We start from the raw sequence: 15,256 nt of genomic DNA, 5'->3' as shown, positions 1-15,256 counted from the left end.
AAAATATTAATAGAAATTCTTCTGATTGAAGAAAAAAACATACCTGATAAAGAAAAATAGACCTATATAAAGATGAAGAGTGCCAGAAATGATAAATATGTGGGTAAATATAAAAGACATTTTTTCTCATTCTCTAATATATTTAAAAGAAAATCAGCCAAAAATAATAACAGTGGGTTGTGGAGTATATAACTTATGTAGAAGTGAAATGTATGACATCACTAGCTCAAAGGATGAAAGAGAGAAACACAAGTATACTGTTATAAGTTTCCTCTATGTGAGGTTATAAAATATTATTTCAAAGTAGATTTTAATAAGTTAAATATGCATACAGTAAACGCAAGAGCAACCACTTTAAAAAACTAAAACTAGGATTATAGCTAAGAAGCTGGAAGAAGAAATAAAATAAAATAAAATTTTTTTTAAGTTTTTGAAAAGAGGAATTGCAAGATGGTAGAATTAAACCCATTCATATCAATAATTACATTAAATATAAACGGTCTAAACACTCCAATTAAAGGCAGCGTTTATCAGATTGGACAAAATAAGCAAAACCCAACTATATGCTGTCCATAAAAATTGCAGTTTAAATAAAGAGACACAAATAAGTGAAAAGTAAAAAGATAGAAAAAATTATGCCAGGCAGATGCTAATCATAAAAGACCTGGACTGATTATATTAATATCAAACACAGTAGATGTCAGGACCAGGAATATTACCTGAGACAGAGAGAAATTTATAATGAAAAAAGGGCCAATTATTTAAGAAGCTACTTTAATATCCCATGACCATGCCCAATTACAAAGCTTAAAAATTCATGAAGTAAAAATAAAAGAACTGAAGGAAATAATAAAATAGAAAAAGCTGCAATTACAGTTGCTGTGATATCATGAAATATATATTTGGTCTTCCCATTTCCTGGCATGCAATTCCTAAAATCCTTGGAATTTCAAGTGTCTTTTCATATGCTAATGAGCTGGCTGCTGGCTGGCACCTCCTATACCCCGACGTAGCTTCAGGTCACTGGGAAGACCAAGGCATGATTAGAGTGTTGGGAACTTCAGCCACACCCTTCAACCTCTGCGGAAGGAAGAACAGTCGAAAGTTAGGTTGATCATCAATGGCCAACGATTTAATCAATTATGTCCACCTCATGAAGCTTCCATAAAAACTCAAAAGGACAAGATTTGAAGAGCTTCCAGATAGCTAAACATGTGGAAATTCTGCAGGGTGGCACACCCAGCGAGGGCATGGAAGCTCTGAGCCCTTTCCCCCATACCTCACCCTATGCAGCTCTTCATCTGTATCCTTTGTAATAACCTTTATAATAAACCAGTAAATATAAGTAGATATTTCCTGAGTTCTGTGAGTCACTCTAGCAAATTAATTGAACCCAAAGAGGGGGTGGTGGGAACACTGGTGTGTAGCCAGTCAGTCAGAAGAACAGGTAAAACAATCTGGGACTTGAGATTGACATTGAAAGTGGGGTCAGTCTTTTGGGACCAAACCCTGAACCTGTAGGATCTGACTCTATCTCCAGGTACATAGTGTCAAAATTGAATTAAAGGATACCCAGCTGGTCTGCTGCAGAATTGATTGCTTGCTTGATGTGTGTCGAAAAAACTCCACACATTTGGTCACAGAAATATTCTGTGTTAACCGTTGTGGTGTGAGAACAGAAGAAACAGTTTGTTTTTTCATCTCAGTTGTACATTTCAAAAACACTTTCTCAGAAATTATTAGAATAGACAAAAATCAGCAAGGGTATGGATTGAATAACACTATTCAGCTACTTGATCTGATTTACTTTATTGAATTCTCTACCTAAAAGCGGAAGTACAAACATTCTTTTTAAGTGTACATAGAACATTCACTGTGACCATATCCAGTGTCATAAAATAGTCTCAATAAATTTTAAAGGATTGATATCATACAAAGTATGTATTCTAACCACAACAGAGTTCTATTGGAAGCCATTAAGAATATACCTAGAATATCCACAAATACTGAGGAATTAAACAATACATTTCTAAGTAATTTATGAGTCAAAGAAGAGATCATAAAGGAAATTTGAGATATCTTGAAGTAAATGATAATGAAAACACAATGTATCAAAATACGTGGAATGCTGCTAAAGCCATGTTTAGAGAGAAATGTATAACTTTATTTAAAACAGCAAAAGTCTAACATCAGTTATCTAAGTTTCAACCTCAAGAAGCTAGAAAAAAAGAAGAGTAAAATCATACCAAAATCAAATGAGTGAAGGAAATAGCAAGAATAGAAATCAATGAAGTCAAAAATGAACAAACAGAAAAAAAATCAGTGAAATCTAAAGCTGGTTGATTGATAAACCTTTAGCTAGACTGACTAAGAAAAAAAAACTAGAGAGAAGACATGAATTACCACCATCAGGACTGAAAGAGGGGTCATAACCATAGTACTTACACACAGTCAAAAATTAATAAAGGAATATTTTAAACAACTTTATGCCAATAAATATGACAAGTTAGATGAAACAGTCAAATTCCTTGTGAAACACAAATTACCAAAACTACTGGCAGAAAAAGAAAACATATATACATGGAATTGAATTTGTAATTTTAAAGTATCCCCACAAAGAAATCACTAGGGCCAAATGGTTTCACTAGTAAATTCCATCAAGTAGACATAAAAATACCAATCTCTTTCAGAAATATAGTAAGAGGAAACACTTCCTTACTCATTTTACGATAAAGATAAGACAAGAAAAGGAAACTATAGACCAACATCCCTCATAAAGTTAGATCCAAAAATCTGTAACAAAATGCTACCAATAGAATCCAGGAAAATATAAAATTTCATCCTGACCAATGAGTTTATTCCAGGAGTTTGCTCCCTGCTACACTGGGGACAAGGCGGAAGTGTCTGTACACACCATTTCTACTCCGCACTGTGATGGACACATCAGGTGGTGCCTCTGGGAGCTCTGAAGCTGGGATGGTCCTTCAGAGATGTCCAGAATTAACCTGTGGGGGCTGGGCTTTTCTATACCCACTTCTACCAGTCACTGCATCTGGGCTGCCACAGGGCTGGGGTATAATGTTTGGCCATACCACACCCTTCAGCTGAGTGCAATCGCTGGGGAGGATCTCAACTGACAGCCATCACGAGCCTGTCCCCCAACAGGTAGGAAGTGCATGCTCAGTCATGAGGGAGGGTCCGCATGGCTCCCACAGCATCACGACAGGAATATTTACTAAAGCTGGACACATGTGTGCCCTGAGGCCCAGCACTTCTGCTCCTTGCACACCAAAAGGCAAGTACCAGCATGTTCACAGCAGCATTATGCATAATTATCCAAAAACTGAAATTACACAGATGTTTTCTAACAGTCCAATGGATTCATGAATGTAGTACATGCAAACGATGAAATACTAAATAGCAATGGAAAATAAACAATTATTATTATACACAATACTATACCGAATCTCACAGACTTAATGCTGAGTGAAAGAAACCAGAAACCAAAGAGTATATACTGTACAATCCCATCTGTATAAAGTTCAAAACAAGACAAAATTACTCAGAAGTCTGCATAGTGCTTACTTTTGGGGTGTGGCAGATCCTAGCACAGTCATGAAATAGAAGCTAGTTATAGTCTAATTCCTGATCCGGGCAGTTTTCACTTTGTAAAAATCCATTGTGATCTGTGCGTTTTTGTGTACGTATCATATAATCCAATTTTTAAAATTTTACTAAAAAAAGATAGATAAAGCACAGATGAGAGAAGATATTTGCAAAGCATGTTCCTATCTGGAATATATAATGAACTCTTGAAACTCAATAAGGAAAAAAGCTCTAATAGGAATATAAGAGGCAAAAGATATAAACAGACCATTTATAAGAGAGGAAAATATAAGACCAAGAAACATAAGAAGATGCCCAATATAACTACTAATTAGGAAACTACAAATTAAAACCTATAAAATATCATATTATTACCATCACATTGGAAAATATTTAGAAGTCTACCAATTTCAGTATTGGTGCAAATATAGAGCAACAGGGCCTCTTACGCATGGATGTTTGAAGGGTAATTTGGTAGAATCTCTCCGGAGAGGAGATACTTGCTCTTTGACCCAGCTGTTCCACTTCTAGGAAAGTAACAGAAACTTGCAGAAGATCCATAGAGAAAATGGCACGAGAGAGTTCACTGCATTATTTGTCTGTAATAGAAAACAAATACATAGAGCAACGACATCAATAAAATAAATTTTGAAAACATACATAAATATGGATTCATACCTGGATGTTAATAGAATTTTTAAACACCATTAAAGGCAAACACCAAATTGTAGCTGATGGTTACCTCCAGGTCAGGGTCATGGGAGGGTGTCCTCTGATGGCACGTGTATTGTTTTGCTTCTTCACAAAATAGGAAGCAAGTGTGACAAAATGTTAGAACCCAATACAGTGGGTGGTAAATGTGTTATTTTTCAGAACTTTTCTGTATATTTGAAATAGTCTATATTTTAAGAAAGCCATTCAAAGTACACCTCTTCACCTAATAACTTTCTCTCACAAGCAGAACTGCTCCCAGAAGCCCCCACCATAGCCAGGTGCGCACTCCACCCCCTGCCATGTCCACACCTGGGCTTTACACAGCCAGGGCTCCCGTGCATGGGGAGCAAAGAATGAACCGAGACAGTGTCTCCCGCCCTGCAGAAGACAATGTGAAAAGTCTCCTCTTCTCTTTCTGAAGTGGGCTACTTCCCACTCACCACTAGGTGGGACACCAGCTTGCCAGTTGCAGTATAAATACAAGGCATATAGAATTCCTGAAACAGCCTCTGTTTCTGCAGAGGGACCATCCTCGGAAGGCTGTCAGTGGGACAACTTAGTGGTGTGCATCCCAAGTTTGGAAGCAGCACCTCTTCGAACTTCTGCTGATGCCATTGATCTTGGAGGGCAATGAGTAATGTGTTTCTAATTTACATAAATGTAACCATATACTCAATTCACTAAAATTTTCTTTGGTTCATAATTGTTTTTTTCTGGCTAATTCTGGGTTGGAAGAAGCAAGAGAAGAAATTGAAAATAGCATTTATTTGGTGTCTGTTATGTGCCAGGAAGCAAATTACAGCTTTATTGCATGTACACATCATGACCATCTTTTGAGAAGGGGCCTCATTCACAATTACAAATGAAGAAACAAAGGCTCAGAAATGTCAGGTGCCTCACCCAACATCCAGCAAGTGATCAGCAGACAAAAGACTTGAACCCACCTCTGTCTGATGGCAAAGTTGGGTTTCTCTCAACCACGCTCCCTCTCCAGAAAGCCTTTGGAGTAAAATTCTTGAGAGAGAGAATGCAGAGACTATATTAGTATAATTTTTAAATTTTAGGTACAGCTATAATAGGACAGATAATAACAGATAAAATGTTAATCACTTCCTGGTTCTGTCTGTGCCGAGATTATAAAAAATAAAATGAAAATTATTGCACCTTATTCTTTCCAAAAAATTAGTTTTTAAAGAATTGAAAGCTCTAGAGAGATATTCTTAGATATCAAGAGCAAAACAAGGACCCTGGTGTACTCTTTCAACTCAAGTTTGGTGGACTGGGAACAGATCCTGGATCTCATAAGTAGTGTGTACATGTGCATGCATGTGTGTGTGAGAGAGAGAGAGAGAAAATTAGTTTGCTAGTGCCATAACAAAATACCATAGACTAGGTGGCTTAAACAACAAACATTTATTTCTCACAATTCCAGAGGCTGGAAGTCCAAGATCAAGGTGACGGTAGGTTTAGTTTTATTCTGAGGCTTGCAGAAGGCTATCTTTTCCCTTTGCCTTCACATGGTCATCCCCTATATTGTCTGTGTTCTAATCTCCTCTTATAAGGACAACAGTCATATTGGATAAAGGACCACCCACATCACTTTGTTTAACCTTAATTACCTCTTTAAAGACCCTATCTTCAAATACAGTTCTATTCTAAAGTACTGGGGGATAGGACTTAAACGTATGACCTTTGAGGGAGCACAATTCATCCCATAACAGAGAAAATATAAGGTGTGAAGGGACCAGATCAGGGTTTGGGGGGGTCTTTGCAAGCAATAAGAGATGATGATATAGCCTTGTCTAGCCATCAAACTGAGAAAGTACCATCTTCTCCAGAAATACCCCAACTGACTGGCATCAGAGTTGAATCATCAGTAAACTCTCCTTTTTTTCTTGTTTAACCCTTTAAAAATAACTATGACAGGATTCTGTGGAGATTATGAGGTATAATATTTTAATATCTTCAAATTTCCCGTAAAAACAGTTGAGCAACCAGCATTTCAAAATCAAAGATCTTGGACTTCTACAACAAAAGAAGTGACAAGTTATCCCAATGAATCTCACAGTGTAAGTATGTGACATAAACCATCAGTAGCTACAGGACCTATTTGGTATGAGGATTTGTATAGGAGGAAAGAGAGGGACGTCAAATGGGACTCCAACCATCCAGACAACAGAAAAACCACAACGCTGCTGACCTGTATTCACCAAAAGCACAGAGGTCCAATCTGGGAATGGCAGACTGGGAGAGGGTTCTACAGGATCCAGTTCATGGATGAGTGCAAGGGGACCATGATACCATTCTGACCATGATGGAGCACTCTATCTGCCCTCAAAATTAGCACACAGAAGCTACCTTTCAAGACAAACTTCACAATGAGGAGAATAGGAACAAGAGGTGCAGAGAAAAGAGATGGCTCAGAAAAAAGTGGGGGAGGGGATCAAAATGTCAGATCTCAGAAAATATGACAGTATTTTATTTATCACTTTGCAAAAACAGTAGAAGAGGGAGAGTTAGAGTCATGAAGCTAGAAAACCTGTCTTGACCTATTCCTCACTCCTGTGAATAAAGAAAAACTCATTTCACTTTTTTAAAAAAGAGCAATAGAAAAGGATCATAGCCAAATTTAATATAAAGTTATTATAAGAAAAAAGAGTATAAGAATATAATGCTGTCCCTGCAGACAATGAAAGCATTACAGAAAGATATACACACAATGCAGATGAAAATGCAATCTAATATTTGAAACGAGTAAAAGGAATTAAGAAAATGATAGATACTATAAATGTGTAACTTAAATCTAATTAGAAACATTCAGAAATGTAAGGTTTGAAAAGACAGAATACTGAACTCAGAACAGAATTAGAAGAAATAAAAAGAAAATTTTTCAGAAGTAAAACCTAAATTAGAAGGGACAGCAGAGCCAATAAACAAAACAAATAATGCCTTAAAAGAAACGTAAAATGTAAAAAAAGGAAATTTTATACAATCAAAAAGAAACTAAGAGGTTCCACTTCTGGTTAAGATATAAAAGATGACTAGAGACCACCACTCCAGCAAAGCAAGGAGAAAGCACTGGATAAGCTTTTAAACTTTTTTTAAAAGTTATTATAAAACTATAGATTCAAAGAATTCCAAATAAACTAAATTTCAGAGAGGAATGAGCCCACTTAGGTGAGTAAACCAGTGGCACCTTCCATTCCTAGGGCAAGTCACCAAGTGTGGGGGCATAGATGGGAATAAAATCAAGTCTGCAAATTTATATATTAATTTTTAGCTCCCACCAATAAGTGAGAACATGTGGTAAATATATAAATTCAAACACACACACACACACACACACACACACAAAACCGGGGTGGGGGGAAGAAGATATAACAACCACAATTACTTGAAGTTGATACGACAAGCAAACAGAAAGGACATTGTTGGGGGGGAGGGGGGAGGGAGAAGGGAGGGAGGTTTTGGTGATGGGGAGCAATAATCAGCCACAATGTATATCGACAAAATAAAATTTAAAAATAAAAAATAAATAAATAATGAAATAATAAAATAAAATAAAATAAAATAAAATAAAGTACAAATAAATAAATAAAATAAAATCAAGTCTGCTATGGGAGAGAAAATTATTGAGAATTTAATAGCTGATGTGAGACCCGAATCTGGAGGAATTCAAACACAGAGCTGGATATCATTGTCTGTCAACCCTTTCCCACAGAAATTTTCTGAGTAAACAGTGGCCAAGAAGTCAGGAAATGAGACATGAAGGCAGAGATGCATTTTTTGGTGTCATGGTGCTTAGATCTCACAACACTGATGGAGGGAGGATGATCCCATGCTCAAGATATTTGAAATCAGAGGTGAACTAAATTAACCAGAGCAGGAACCTCAGCTCGATTTCAAATCAAGTAATGACTAGATTGAAAAGATCAGTTCCTAGTCCAAGTACCTGACACACAAAATGGCAAGAATTTCTTGAAGAAATTATTATTCCTTTCTGTCTACACTGTTCTGTTATACACACACTGCAGCATTCAACAAAAACTCTAAGTCATGTGCATAAGCCAGAAAATATGACACATAACAAAAAGAAAAAACAGTTAATAGAAACAGGCCCACAGATGACCCAGAACAGGCATAAGCAAATAAAAGCTAATTATATATGTGTTAACATTTTCAAAGGGAAGTAGGGGCAGAATATAAAGGGATGAAAATATAAAGAACTTCAGCAAAGAAATGAAAGCCCCAAAAAAGAACCAAATAGAAACTATAGAACTAAAAATTATGGAACCAAAGTAAAGAATTTAGTGGGTGGGCTTAATAGCAGTCTGAACAAAAGAAAAGATTGGTAAACTTGAAAATATGTCAGTAGAAATTCCCTAAACTGAAGTATAGAAGGGAAAAAAGTTTGGAAAAAAAGCAGAGGGTGAGATAAAGGTGAGACAATACCAAACAGTCTAACATACATGTAATTGGAGTCCCAGAAAAGAAGAAAGAGAGAATAGGTCAGAATAAATATTTAGAGAGATACTAGCTGAAATTTTTTCCCAAAACTAATGAATGACATCAACACATGAATCCAAGACTGAGACCACTGTCTCTGTTCACTTTAACTTCCCTCTGTTACATTTTCCTCAGGACTGGTAGAATTGGACGGGTTGCAGTGATTTTTGTGATCTGCCTGGAGGGTGAGGTTGAGTTTAGGTTTAGTTTGGGTTTAATAGGATAAATGCATGAGGTTCACAATCACCTCCATGTAAAGGTATGTTATCGCTAGCTAGTCTGGTGTAGCAATGACCTCCAGGAATACTCCTCCTGCTCACTCTTCCAAATCACCTGGCTTGGTGACACAAATTTCAAAATATATGTACCTTGACAAGCTAATTTCTTTGACCCCATAGGAGAAAAAACTGCCTGCACAAGACCTAAAGTTGCTTACTACCCCAATATTTTGTGACAGTTATATGTGGGGTTTTTTTTTTTTTTTTTTTTTCAGGTTCATTGATGAAGTATTTTAAGCACACATATGAACTGGATTTTTCTCCAAATAGTCTAATTACAGAGAGATGTCATTATAAATCTGTTCAAGCTTTGCCACATGGATATAACAATATCACAAAGTCTCTAAAATATGTTTTTAAAGACTCTAGAGAGAAAGCTAAACACAACAGGAATGCAAAGAAATTATTCAAAAAGTTGATAAAGCTTGAAAATGCCAATTTAACTTCAATTTCAGAAGATTCTTTAGGATATTTCAATAAAATAAAAACTTACAAGACCCTTATTTGGACATGCATGAAAGGTACCCATTTTTGACACTTTAAAGTTTGTTAAAATGCTAAAAGAAAATACACACAAAATTAATAGAACATTTAAAAAGCAATAAAAATGAATACTGAAACAACAGAAATTATTACAATATTGAAAAAATTTTCATAACAAAAAAGTTTAGATTATACCAAAAGAAATAAATAAACCACTAAGAGGAAGATAAATATCTAATAGACATAATAAATAGATTCTTGAATGATTTGATATCCAATTAATAATGAAAAGTGAATCACAGGAACACACTGAAGTAACATTTCAATTTTTTGCTCATGTGACACTGAATACTGATGCTGATAAAGATAACATAAAACTCATAATATCCCACTACAATGAGGATATTAATGACCATCTGGTTAATGACAGATGTCAGTTTAAAGAATATTTAAGAATAGCCACTCACAGGGAGAAAATATTTGCAAAATATACATCTGACAAAGAATTAATATCCAGAATATATAAGGAACTGACTTTTACAACAAAAAAACAAGTAACCCAATTGAAAAATGGGCAAAGGAGCTAACTAGTCATTTCTCAAAGGAAGATATACGAATGGCCAACAGACACATGAAAACATGTTCAACATCACTCAGCATTCGGGAAATGCAAATCAAAACCACACTGAGATACCATCTCACTCCAGTTGGGATGGCTAATATCCAGAAGACTGTGAATGATAAATGCTGGAGAGGTTGCGGAGAAAAAGGAACTCTCATACATTGTTGGTGGGACTGAAAAATGGTGCAGCCTCTATGGAAAATGGTATGGAGGTTCCTCAAACAATTGCAGATAGATCTGCCATATGACCCAGCTATCCCACTGCTGGGAATATACCCAGAGCAATGGAAATCATCAAGTCGAAGGTATACCTGTTCCCCAATGTTCATCGCAGCACTCTTTACAATAGCCAAGAGTTGGAACCAGCCCAAATGTCCATCATCAGATGAGTGGATACGGAAAATGTGGTATATCTACACAATGGAATACTACTCAGCTATAAAAAAGAATGAAATACTGCCATTTGCAACAACATGGATGGACCTAGAGAGAATTATATTAAGTGAAACAAATCAGGCACAGAAAGAGAAATATCACATGTTCTCACTTACTTGTGAGAGCTAAAAATAAACAAATAAATACACAAATAAACTGGGGGGGAGGGAAGAAGACACAACAATCACAATTCCTTGAAGTTGATACGACAAGCAAACAGATATGAGGTTGTTGGGAGAGAGGGAGGAGAAGGAGGGGGGAGGGAGGTTTCCGTAACTGGCCACAATAATCAACCACATTGTATATTGACAAAATAAAATAAAATTTAAAAAAAAGAATAGCCACTCACAAAAAAAACTTGAAATACTTTGAAATCTTAAAGTTCATGTGTGAAAGAAATGATGGAGATTTTCCCAATTTTAACAACAATCCTAAAACTTTACATGACATTACCAATAATGAGCTGAGGCTAAGATAAATAAATAAATAAAGTCTTTCCAAACTGTCAATAACAAATAAAGGTTGATCACAGATGCTAGGGGACAGACCAGTTTAGCAATCTAGTCTCTCTTTTTAAAAATTTTAAAACGTGTCAGATGAAGAGGAGAGTGAAGACATGCAGCCTAAAAACATGCAGGTGGAAAGAGGTGGTTCAGGCAGTTAACAAGTAAAACACTATGTTACTTTTCTAGATTTTTTTATGTGTATGCTATTAAATTTATAATTAATGGTAATTTTTCTCTTCTAAATATATATTCACTTTCATACCTAACTCCATATTCATAATTTATTTGTTATTAAGGTGGGCCCCTAAAATGATAGAAGCTCAAACTCCACAAAACCTAGACCCACCTGCATGCAAAGTCCTGGCCCAGTCTCAGTGTGTCAGTCACGGTTCCCAGTGACAGTGAGGTGAGGGTGATGTGAGGACATACCCACTGCTATGGGTCAAATATGTCCCCCAAAAGCTCATGTATTCGAAACTTGATCACCATTGTAACAGTGGTAAGAGGGTGGGATATCCAGTTATGGTATTTGTAAGGTGGGGCTTTTAAGAGGTGATTAGATTGTGAGCACCATCCCTCATGAATGGATTAATCCATTCATGGACTCATGGTCATGGCTCTGATGGCTTCATAAGGAGAGCAAGTGAGAAGGTTAGCTCTCTTGCTCAGCTCATTCTTACCATGTGACACCCTGCAGCGCCATGGGACACTGTAGAGAGCTCCCAGCAAGAAGAAGGCTCTCACCAGATATATTCCCTGGACTTTAGACTTCCCAGCCTCCAAAACTGTAAGAAATAAATTTCATTCCTTTATAAATTACCCAGTTTCAGGTATTCTGTTATAAGTAACAGAATACACCCACCACGTGGTTTTCAAATAAATCACCAATATCTCTTATTTTTTGTTTGCTTTTTGTTGTTCTTGTTTTTATGATTTGTCTTTTTCCCCTAAAAAGTAGTTCAAAGGGGAGAATTTTGCAATGTTCTCAAGTTTGTCCATCTTGTTTCACTGTTTAATAATTAAAGCCAGATGGCAAGGCTTTGGGCAAAACGGTGTCCAATGATCAGAAAGGTTTTAAAGTATAAATGTGGGACCACAGCGTTAAAACTAACAGAAATGGTATAAAATAACAGAAAATGTGAGTAGTTCTATATAGATGGAGAACAAAGGCTAAGACGGGGGGAGGGAGATGCCCCAAAGCAGGGGTTGCTGGGGACACCCACCTCCTCACAAAACTGCAGAGTTTCCACCCTGCCATGGGGTCACTTCTGGCACCATTTATTTCTAGTAGTTTTAGTAAAGGAGCAAAACTATCTGTTTTGACAGCTGGGCCCACACAGGAAGACCTCCTGAAGAGATAAGGAAATCCCGCTTTAGTCCAGCTACACAATCAACACGGAGAACCTGTGTCCGCAGCGGTAACAACTAAAATCCACAGAGCGCACAGCACTTTGCTGGGGGTTTTATCAATGTGTTATCAAACTTAATCCTTCCACAAACCTCTGAGGCAGGTATGACCATTCCCCCACATGAGGAAATGGGGTCAGGTAGGCAACGCACAAGCTGGGACAGGACCATGCCCACCCTTGCTCCACCTACCCGAAGCCTGCCCGGCCACCCTTTGTCCCCAGTCCAGGTGCTGGGTGAATGCTGTGGCAGTATCTGCAAACATCTTCCATGTTCTTCCAGGTCCAGTCGCATTCTTCCTCAGGGGCTGATTCAAGCAGCTTCACAATCAAAACACCGAAAGGAGGTGGCTCGGAAAGTCAAACTGGAGTGAGAAGACAAGGTTTCTAGGCTCGACTGCACTTCCTGCCATCTTGGGCCTGATTTGTTCACCCGCTCCGTTCCCCTTTCCCCATGAGCAGAACATGAATCACAGCAGGCTACATTTACACAGTCCTAAAAATGCCAGGCATCACTCTAAGTGCTTTACACATGTTTACAACCTCATCATTATCCCTACTTCAGATGGAGAAACTGAGGCATGAAGTGACTTACCCTTGGTCGGGATTCAAGCCCAGGCAGGCTAGCTCCAGTCTTCACTCCCAGCCCCTCTGCACGTGCACGCCTGATGCATCCTCGGGAGCACTACTGGGCCACTGAGAAGGGCAGTCCACATCTGCGGTTCCCAAAGTGCAGTCCCTGGACCAGCAGCACCAGCAGCACCAGCAGCACCCACAGCACCTGGAAACTTGCTAGTGATATGACTTCTCAGGCCCCACCACAGACTACTGGTCAGAACTCTGAAGGTCTGAGGATGGGACCCAGCAATCTGTGCTTAACAAGTCCTCCAGGTCATTCCAGTGCTTGCTAAAGTTTGAGAACCACTGTTCTAAATGGTCTCAAAAGTTCTTTCCAGAGCTGAGCTCAGAGGGAGGGAAGGGCATGAAAGGACAGGGAAGTGGGAGATAAAACAGGTGAGCAAAGGGAGAAATGGGGACCATGGAGCACACTTAGCAGACAAGCAGGTGTCTGCCCTAATGTGGCTGTTGTGCTCCAAAGAAAGAGGCCAAGGGAGTCCCCTGGACAAGCAGGAGTCTGTGAGACTGGCCAGAGGCAGAATTGACCAGAACACATGAGCCAAGTATACCAGGTGTAAGAAACCAGGGAAACCAGGCTAAATCTCACCCCACCCCCTGCCAAATAGCCCTACCTCACTCAGGGCTGCTTTCACTGCCTAAGTTCTTTGTCACCACAGGATGAAGGCTTTCGGTCACATGAACAAAAGAAAGTGACAGCCCCCTCAAGAAGAAGATGCTGTAGATTGGATGCCCCCCAACCTTGCTGAGGCTTGGCCCCCACTGTGACTGTTGAGGGTGGGAAATCCTACTACTATGGTAATGGAAAGGTGGGGCCTTGAAGAGGTGATTGGATTGTAGGACTGTGCTATAATGAATGGATTAATAATGGTGTTCAGGGGTGCGGTTCTGAGGGCTTTAAAAGAAGAGCACATGAGAGGTTAGGCATACTCTGCTCTGCCATTTTCTACCATGTGAGACCTCTGAGTCACAGTCATCACCACCAAGACCCTCATCAGCTGTGTTTCCTGGACTTTGGACATCCCATCCTCCAAAACTGTAAGCAATAAATTTCATTTTCTTACAAATTACACAGTTCTGTGTATTTTGTTATAAGCAACAGAAATGGACTGATACAGAAGACCTGCCAAGACCACTTCTGAAGCAGAAAGTAACCACCAAACAGAAGGGCTCCATGGGAAGACAGCACAAAAACACATGCTCCCTAAGAAAACAAGCAAGGCTGTCCTGAGAGGGATGAAGCTCTGCCCCTGAGAGGTTCCAACCATGGGCTTCCCAGGTTGGGTGGCAGGACCAAGAGGCGTGGGAGGTCGATGCTCTGTGGCAGGAATTTTGATCACAAGAGACAGAACAGGTGGGATCCAGTGAACGAATTCTGCCCCCTGCTCCCTCCTGAGGGATAGTTCTAAGAAGCAGCATGTCACACAGCCCCCCTAGAGGTGTCCAAGGTGCAGGCAGCAGCTGGACTTCCTGGGGAAGCTGGGACCAGATCAGCCCCCTGCACCTGCTTCCCTTCCAGCCTGCCTCAGTCCCTTGATCCCTGGGATTTTCTCACACACGACACCCAATAAAGTGTTAGCTCACTCTATCTGTTCTTCAGTTTTAAAAAGATGTATCAAGAAAATTGAAAGTTTAGATATAACATTTATAACATTTGAATAGAAAGTTTAGTCAAGTCTCCGATCAGTTAGCCATAGAAAGTGTGATGACTAATCAGAAAACGGTCCCTTCCTGTCCTCATGCTTCAGCTGTAAATGGAAAATAAAATGCCTGGATGTAATAAAGGGTTTGAGAATATCAGCCAGTGCTCTAGAGAGGCAACAGTTATGACAAAGGAGCAAAGACCAGGAAGGGTCTGGAAGCCTGCGGGTTAGCTGAATTGAGATGGGTTTTAGTAATCACGAGCAAAGTTTTGCAAATCTGGATGTAAGCAATAAAAATGTAAGTTTCAAGCAAATGATGAAATTAGGTCTGGCTGCAAATGATGGGAAATTGCCAAAATCAACTTTTTCACAACTCTGAGAATTACCAAAGGCTTGAAATAATTTGAAGAGGTTTATTCCA

The sequence above is a fragment of the Cynocephalus volans genome, chromosome 1 (genome assembly GCF_027409185.1).
Source record: "Cynocephalus volans isolate mCynVol1 chromosome 1, mCynVol1.pri, whole genome shotgun sequence".
NCBI lineage: Eukaryota > Metazoa > Chordata > Mammalia > Dermoptera > Cynocephalidae > Cynocephalus > Cynocephalus volans.
The sequence above is the reverse complement of the archived record's forward strand: the minus strand, read 5'-3'. Positions refer to the sequence as shown.